This window comes from Staurois parvus, unplaced genomic scaffold (genome assembly GCF_062004578.1).
Source record: "Staurois parvus isolate SC_StPar_1 unplaced genomic scaffold, SC_StPar_1.0 ptg000303l, whole genome shotgun sequence".
NCBI classification, from domain to species: Eukaryota; Metazoa; Chordata; class Amphibia; order Anura; family Ranidae; genus Staurois; species Staurois parvus.
Genome location: NW_028318099.1, coordinates 16,865,801 through 16,874,713, shown reverse-complemented (window position 1 = coordinate 16,874,713; position 8,913 = coordinate 16,865,801). Strand labels below are relative to the sequence as shown.

General features: G+C 42.2%; 1 long non-coding RNA gene across 1 annotated transcript; it reads right to left on the bottom strand.

Moving 5' to 3' along the window:
- Positions 1–396: 396 nt before the first annotated feature.
- Positions 397–6,699, bottom strand: LOC149457829 (uncharacterized). The gene is made up of 3 exons (XR_016313561.1): positions 6,572–6,699; positions 4,311–4,414; positions 397–573 (listed from the first exon to the last, which is right to left on the bottom strand). It is a non-coding gene; the product is annotated as an uncharacterized LOC149457829 (long non-coding RNA).
- Positions 6,700–8,913: the final 2,214 nt, after the last annotated feature.

Below are 8,913 nucleotides of genomic sequence, written 5' to 3'. Positions count from 1 at the left end.
GAATATTTAGCAGCAAGGAGATTTCATGGATGGACTTATTGCACAGGTGGCAACCTATCACGGTACCACGCTTGAATTCACTGAGCTCCTGAGAGTGACCCATTCTTTCACAAATATTTGTAGAAGCAGTCTGCATGCCTAGGTGTTTGGGTTTATACACCTGTGGCCATGGAGGTGATTGAAACACCTGAATCCAATGATTTGGAGGGGCGTCCCAATACTTTTGGTGATATAGTGTAAGTATAAGGGGGGGGGGGGGCTGAGAGGGGAGCTGCACCGAGAAAGTTTTTTTTTTTACCTCAATGCATAGAATGCAGTAAGGAAAATAATCTTCTGCCTTTAAAACCATTTTAATGGCTTGTTCCCCCCAAATTAGTTAATAAATGCACTCAAAAGTGAAAAGAAGAAAAGGTGAATTTATTAATGTTTTGCATTTGAGCTTGTAAAACACTGGGTTCTGGATCCTGCAGACTATTTCTTCAGCCGCAAGTCTGTACCGAAGTAGAAATCTTCAGTTATGGAGCTGGAGGAAGTATCAGTGGACTTTTCATTGAGAATTACAGGTTCCTAGTGCTGCAATTACAGATGGGATCTCTGTGAATAGATAGCCATACAGAATTCAAAATTTAAACAAAAAGTCTACAGGAAGAAAAACCCAGCAATTCAGAGAAGTGGAACGCAGTGTGGGGGTGTGGAACTGGGGAACGACACTACCTTACACCCTAATTATGGGTGTAAAACAAATCATGCTGTGAAAGTTAGGCACAGTCACTAAACCCACAACAGTAAAATCAATCTAAATATACAGTAAAGCATGCTTGTTATACTCTCTGTGGAACTTAAGGGGCTAATCCTCTGCATTGTGTGAAAAGGATGTTTGATTCTGTCTTCTCTGATCCTCCCCTTCTTCCACAGTCCCCAATCAATCTGCTGAAATTACAGAGCCTTGGGGGCAAGCTGCACATGCTCGGTGTGTATTGCTAGAGAGTTTTGTTTTTCTTGGGAGAATGCATGTGAGCAGCACAGGGCCAATCAGCTCTGTCCAGACAGAGGGTCAGGATTATGCAGCCTCATAGGACAATCAGGGGAGAATTAAAATTCCTCCTACAAGCTTTAACCAGTGCTCAGCTGGACACTGATAGATGTCACAAGACTGCTCTAACTGCTGATAAAAAAAGGTATTTAGCAGTTTATATTTACTAAAATAATTACATTTCCATGTTCTGTGTACTGTGGGAGACCAGATATAGTGAATGCAGAGGTCATGGGTTTATTTTAGGCAGATATAAAAATGAACCAAATAATGCAATAATGCGTTTAATAAAAATGCTAAATATGTCTTTAAATATAGGTATTGTTAGTACCAGATTTCGATTTGGTATAGGCGTCTCATTTTCTGTGTAGCAGCAATTTGGACAGGGAATTTTGAAGTACACTTGAGCTGACAAAGAACATTGTAAAGCTGGCCATTCACACATAGACTTCTTTTGTTCAGCCTGCAGGCTGAATGCAAAAAGTCAAACAGTATCCTCCATCCATGCTAAATAGTGCAGGTGGGCAAATCTGTGGCTATTGTATTCTGACAGCTGGCACCGCCAGCTCCTCGGGAAGCCTGGAAACCGATCTGGCAGTTGCTGTGGCTGGCCATAGAGATTAGCAGAGGAAAGATGGCCTCATCTCTATGACCTAGGAGGCTGGGAGTGATGGCAGGTTCACAGACGATGTAAACAAGGCCATTTTTTTTTCGGAAAGCATTAATTAGATCAATGTGTTTTTTTTTATCTGATGCTTTCCATTGTAAAGGAGAGATGTGGGGTCTTATTCACCCCAGTTCTCCCCATAAAGAGGACCTGTCATTCTTTATAGTCATCACAAGGGATGCTCACATTTCTTGTGATTAACAATAAAAGTGATAAAAAAAAATTAAAAAATGGACAGTGTGAAAATAAAAAAATAGTAATAAAAAAAAATTTGCTCAGAGGCGAACGCATATGTAGATTACGCCCTCATATATAAACATTGTTTGCACCACACATGTGAGGTATCGCTGTGAATGTTATAGCAAAAGCAATAATTCTAGCACTAGACCTCCTCTGTAACTCTAAACTGGTAGCCTGTAAAAATGTTTAAAGCGTCGCTATAAACGTACATGTGACATAAATGTACAGATTTGAGTAGATAAGATGTGATCAGTAGCAATATGTAATCGTAACCGTAGTTGCATTCACATGTGACGTAAATGTACAGATTTGAGTAGATAAGATGTAGTTTCAGTCCTTGTCATTAAAGAAATATTCAGTCCTTGTCATTGGGGAAATGAGGTACTCAGACACCGAGGCTCATCAATTAGCCAGCTTCCTCTGGATGTGACACCTACTTTCTAATAAGGTTTTGTCACCTTCTGGTGAAACCAGTTTAAAGGAAATGGCTTCCAGACATTTCGGCTTCATGACAGCAGGGGGTCTCCGATCTGTCTGGGGAGCTAAAAGTGTCTACATACATCAAAGGGGTATGTTTAATCTCTCATAAAAGCTAAAATATTAGTTTCAGAGAGATGGAAATGCTTCCTTCTTATAGGGCATTCTGTGCGTCACACCGACACCTGAAAATTATATTTGTGACTTAGGTAGAAGGCCAGGAAAATGCAGGAAATGGTTAGGTGGCGCTGGATCGGGACAGCCGAACAGTGTTTGGTACTGTCGCAATCGGACTGATACGCTGGTTTGGGAAATCCAATCCTCGACTTGGTGTTTCAAGCCGGTCTTGGCTCGATTGAACTTGGGCAGGTCAGCACCCAGAACATCCTGTGGGCTGGGGCAGGAGCAGCCCCCAGGGTCAATTGGCCAAAGACTAATGTCCCGCCTACGTCCATATCCCTATAAATGGAGTACCCAGACATTGGGACATTGCGATTCGCATAGAGCTGGTTGATCGACCAACGGATTGCTGACTTTTCTGACTTGCTCCAGTCGCAGGGTAAATCCTGGTAAAGTTTTACTTCTGTCTTTTATTCCCTTTTTATTTTATAGTGAATAGTCATTTGTGTGTCTTCTTGTATTTTTTGTATTTCTGTAACTTTTTATATTTTGTACATATTTTATGCACTGCCCACTTTCGGGAAATTAAATCTTAAAATTAATTAGTGATTTCTGTGTATTTAAGCATGTGCTCATATCTTCGGAGAGATTAGATTGGAGAGATTAGATTGGATTAGATTAGATTGTATTGTATTTTAGTGCCTTTAAACGCTCGGTCAAGCTCATTGCCAATCTGTATGCAATTGCACTGTGTGTGGGCAGATTGCGTGCAGATTGTAAAAGGTAACAGATCGGCCAGACGGAGATCTGTGTGTGTGGGGTGTCTCAGCAGACCGTTCTGCGGATAAACTGCTGGGTGGTGGCAGGCTACCTTTTGTGGTGTGTCTGGTGTGGGGGGGTGTGGACAGTGGAAGAGTGATTAACACCGGGGTTCAAGCTGTAGGATACCTGGAGGGACCTTAGAAGGGTGTGTAATTACTAAGCTGGTCCTCAACTCTAATCAGTGCAGCAGATTGTATATAAGATTTGTATCTGCCAGTGTGTGGTCGACCAGCTGGATTGGAGCGGAGTCTCCATCTGGTGGTGGCCCAAATGTAGTGTGGGCTGTGGGAGTATATCACGGCTGATCTTATATACGGTTTTATATATGCAAAGTTAAGTCCCCTTTATTCCCTCATACCCCCTGTCTCGGCTGCACGTGTGCATCTCGGTTAGCTAGTCGCTGTGGGCGTGGCATGTGGGGGATCCGTGACAGTCTCCTATGGAGATTTTTAAGTACCGGAGTTTGGCACATTCCATGAGCATGGGCAATTTTAAAGCATGACATGTCAGGTATCTATTTTCTTGGCGTAACTTCATCCTTCATAGTTTAAAAAAAACATAATTTATAACCCAATTTTTGTAAATTAAAGTGTATTTTTTCCAAAAACATTGTGTTACAAAAACTGCTGCGCAAATACAGTGTGACATAAAAAATTGCAATGACTGCCATTTTATTCTCTAAGGTCTCTGCTACAAAACATATATAATGTTTGGGGGGTTCTAAATACATTTCTAGCAAAAAAAATACAGATTTTTATATGTAGGAGAAAAGTGTCAGAATAGGCCTGGCCTGTTTGTAAATTGATAGATAACTGTCTAAAACAGATAAATGATTAATGATTCATACTCTGAATGGTCTAAGTTTATTAGTGGTGTACCCCAAGGCTCAGTGTTGGGATCCTTACTTTTTAACCTAGTAATAAATGATATGGAGTTTGAAATTAAAAGTACCTTTTCAGTCTTTGCAGATGACACCAAGCTGTGCAGTGGAATAATGTCCATAAAGGATGTCTTCAATTTACAAGGCGATTGCAATGCACTGTTCAATTGGGCAGCTATGTGGAAAATAAGGTTTAATGTTGGTAAATGTACAGTTAATGTACTCACTAACTAAATAAATGTGTGCATCAGATGCAGGGCTGGTGCTAGACTATTTTGCGCCCTAGGCAAGACCAGCTACTTGCTCCTCCCCACAAAAAAAAATTAAAAATAAATGTTTTTAAAAACAGTAGATACAATTAATTCAACAAAACATGAAATTACTACATTTCTTTTAATTTACAAAAATGAGTGTCATAAGATAGCTCTGACAGATCCCAGGCTGGAATACCCCAGGCATTGGAGTAGATGTCACCCTGTCACAGCAGGCAGCCCAGCCCACACACACACAAAGAACAGGTGAACTGAGCAATCCCACACAGTGACAGAACCAACACACCACTACCAACACTGACACAGATCAGCAGGCCCAGCAGGCACTAGAAGAGCAGGCTGTGGGATCACTCACTGACACATTGTAGATGTGGTGGATGGCCGGCTGGGTCACACTCACACAAACACAAAACATTAGATTCAGACATTACCTTCCTCCGCTGATGAATGGGTTGAGAAGGGCTGGAACTCCACAGTGATCAGCAGCACTGAGTCTGAGAGGAACACTGGAAGGAGCAGTGGCTCAGATGCTACTCTGGCCACAGACACCTGGCATCCTTTCTTCCTCCCCCTCTACCGCCCCTCTCCTCATCTGAAGGATCATTCATGATGTGGTGGAGTCCCACACAAAGAGAGAGTGCCAGCCTGTGTTGTGCCCAGGCGCCCCTAGGTGGCAGTGTGCCCTAGGTGTCCACCTAGTTTGCTTAGTAGAGGCACCGGCCCTGATCATATGAACAACTTAGAGAGTCAAGCCAAGATGCAGATTCTAAAGTTAGCAAAATACTTGTATGTATTAAAAGAGTTATAGACTCCAGACAGAGAGAGACACCATTTTGCTCTTGTACAAATCATTAGTAAGACCTCATCTGCAATATAGTTTAGTATCTCTCGACCCTCCCTCTTAGATTGTAAGCTCTGACGAGCAGGACCCTCTGATCCCTCCTGTATTAAATTGTTTTGTAATCATACTGTCTGCCTTTATATTGTAAAGCACTGCATAAACTGTTGGCGCTATATAAATCCTGTATAATAATAATATTTTGCACGCTCAAGTTTTAGTAAATCCCCCCACAAAATGTCTTTATAGAATATGATGAATACAAACTAAACAGAAAAAGCTTTGGCTGGACATACACTTTAAAGTGGTTCTAAAGGCAAAAGGTGTTTTTTTTTTTTTTACCTAAATGCATTTTCTGCATTAAAGTAAAACACCTATAAATAGCAGCTCCCCCGCACCCCCTTCACCCCACATACTTGAGTCCAGTTTCAATCCGGCCCTGTCACATCTGCAGCAGCTCTTCTCTGCTCTTCCTGATCTCACAGGCTTTACTGATAGCAGAGGAAGCCATTAGCTCTTGCTGCTGTCAAATAAAATCCTGTGAGAAAGGAGAGGGGGTGGGGCCAAGCTGCACTGTGAGCAGGGGCGGACTGACAACTCATGGGGCCCCCCGGGCAATAAGGGATCATGGGGCCCCTGTGTCCTTGCCCAAACTCAAAAAAGCCTATAAAAAAGGTACCAGGGGCATCTCATGGGGCCCCCTACTGACCCCGGGCCCTCGGGTACTGCCCGTGTTTCCAAATGGTCAGTCCGCCCCTGACTGTGAGTGTCTATAGGTGCACACAGCCTGTCTCAGGATGGAGCCCTCATGAGTGCCCTGTAGCAAGCGGCTTGCTATGGGGCCACTCGCAGAAGAAGAGGAGAGTGCTGGCGAGGAACTCCAGAAGTGGAGGTTTGGGGCCGCTCTGTGCAAAACTTTGTACACAGCAGAGAAGTATAACATATTTATCATTTTGAATAAAAAAATTAGGTTTAGAACCGCTTTAAGTGGCATAACATTGATAGAAATCTGTTTGGAATAAGTTGACTACAAAACCAATATCCATTACATAGACACAATTCAAACTGCCTGCAGCTTTCTGTTGTTGGGATTTCTCCCTTAGAGTTCCTCATCCCTCCACAGTAGGTAGTCTGTTTCAAGAAGCCACACTGTCTGCTGGATTCTCAGTAATTCCTGATCCATCATAGGAAGTATGTTAGCCATATATTAACATTTTGGCACCTGTTTTAGCAGTTGAATTCAAGAAGAGCCATTGACAATCCATCTCTGGTTCTCATTGTGTACTCATTTCCATTGTGTACCTCATCTGTTCACCAGTTCATTCGCTGCTTTCATTTTGTGATGGTGAGAGCACCATCCCTGCAGTCCCATTACTACCCCCAGAGTTCACATTTCAAGCACACTGTTAGTTAATCTATATTGATCTGTCAGTCATATGAGACAAAGAGCAGGAAGCAACTCCCACATGATGTCATCTATGAATAGTTACAGTGATAACGGCAGTAAATACATGCAATGCATTTTTTTCATTCACAGTTGTTATCAGTAGGAAACAGGAGCTTTGCTCTAGGATGCAGCAGCAGGTCAGAGCTCATTTCACTTTTGATCCCGTACTGCATAATCTGCAGACTTTAAAGTGCACCTGTCATTGGTATAGAATAGCACATTGTGTCTGAAACATACGATGAATTCATGCTATACAACTGTGCGTTACAGCTGTACTCCTCTCACATTTGCGAAGTGCACAATACCAAATGGCCAGGGTTCTGTCAATTCTGTCAAAACAGTGAAGGAAATAAGTATTTGATCCCCTGCTGATTTTGAATGTTTGCCCACTCACAAAGAAATGATCAGTCTAAAAATCGAATGGTAGGTGTATTGTAACACTGAGAGACAGAATAGCAACAAAATTCAAAAGAAATGCATGTCTAACAAATTATGCACTGATTTGCATGTTCATGAGGGAAATAAGTATTTGATCCCCTATCATTCAGCAGGATTTCTGGCTACCAGGTGTCTATCATACAGGTAACAAGCTGCAATTAGAAGCAGTCTCCTAAAGGGAGTGCTGCTAATCTCATTTTGTTACCTGTATAAAAGACACCTGTCCATAGGAGCAATCAAACAATCAGATTCCAAACTCTCCACCATGGCAAAGACCAAAGAGCTGTGCAAGGATGTCAGGGACAAGATTGTAGAGCTACACAAGGCTGGACTGGGCTACAAAACTATCACCAAGCAGCTTGGTGAGAATGTGACAACAGTTGGTGCAATCATTCGCAAATGGAAGAAACCCAAAACAACTGTGATATTTTCTTTATGCATACATAAACAGTAACACGGTAGAGAAGTCTGACAATAAAACCCTGTGCAAGTTAAGGGCATAATGTGCTAGAATATGCCATTCATTCAGAGCAGTGCACATGTGCTGCTATTGTCACAGGTTTCTACAAACATGAATACCTCCTAAACGGTGCAGAATTCCTTGTACCTACAGGTAAGTTTTATTACAGGATTGCCTGTAGGTAAAAGAGACCAAGTGGTGTTTACTACCGCTTTAACCACTCGCCATCCAGAGGATTTACCCTCCTTCCTCACCAGGCCACTTTTTGTGATACGGTGCTGCGTTACTGCAACTGACAGTTGCGCGGTCATGCAACACTGCACCAAAATTAAAGTTATGTCCTATTTTTCCTACAAATGGAGCTTTCTTTCGGTGGTATTTGATCGCCTCTGCGGTTTTTATTTTTTGCACTGAAAATAAAAGAAGACCGACAATTTTGAAAAAAAAAACATTCAGTAAAAAAAATTTAAAATTTAAATTTTGTCATAAACTTAGACCAAAATGTATTCTGCTACATGTCTTTGCTGAAAAAAAAATCCCAATATGTGTAAATTAATTGGTTTATGTGAAAGTTATATAAAGTGATATATATACTGGATTTTTGTTTTTTTTATGATATTAATGGCGGCAATCGGCGATTTATAGCGGGACTATGGCAGGCATTCTGACACTGGGGGGAACTGACTGTTACTGACATCCCCAGTGACTCTAATACAGTGATCAGTGCTAATAAAAAGCACTGACACTGTACTAATGACACTGGGCAGGAAGGGGTTAACATCTGGGGTGATCAAAGGGTTAACTGTGTGCTGTGCTTTACTGTGTAAGCATGCTGCTTTGTATTGCTCTGCTATACAAAGCAGCATGCTGGAGCTGAAAGGGGGCAGATCTGTGTTGTTTACATACAGACCTCTCCCCCTGTCAGTGATACTCGGCAATCGCTAGGTGCCGGCTGGGAATCGCCGGCCGGGACCTGGTGATCGACAGCTGTAGCCACCAATGGCGGCGCGGGTAAGGCACGTGTACGCCTCTTACCTGGAAATACATAATCACGTATATATACACGTGACTTTGCGCAGCTTTGCCACCCTGTAGCAGTAGTTCTGCTTTATGGCGGTCGGGAAGCGGTTAAGTAGCACAACACACCCAGGGATTTCTGTGAGGATGGTGGCCTGTTTTCCATCAACAGTTTTAAAATTTCATATCAGCTTTGACAGTT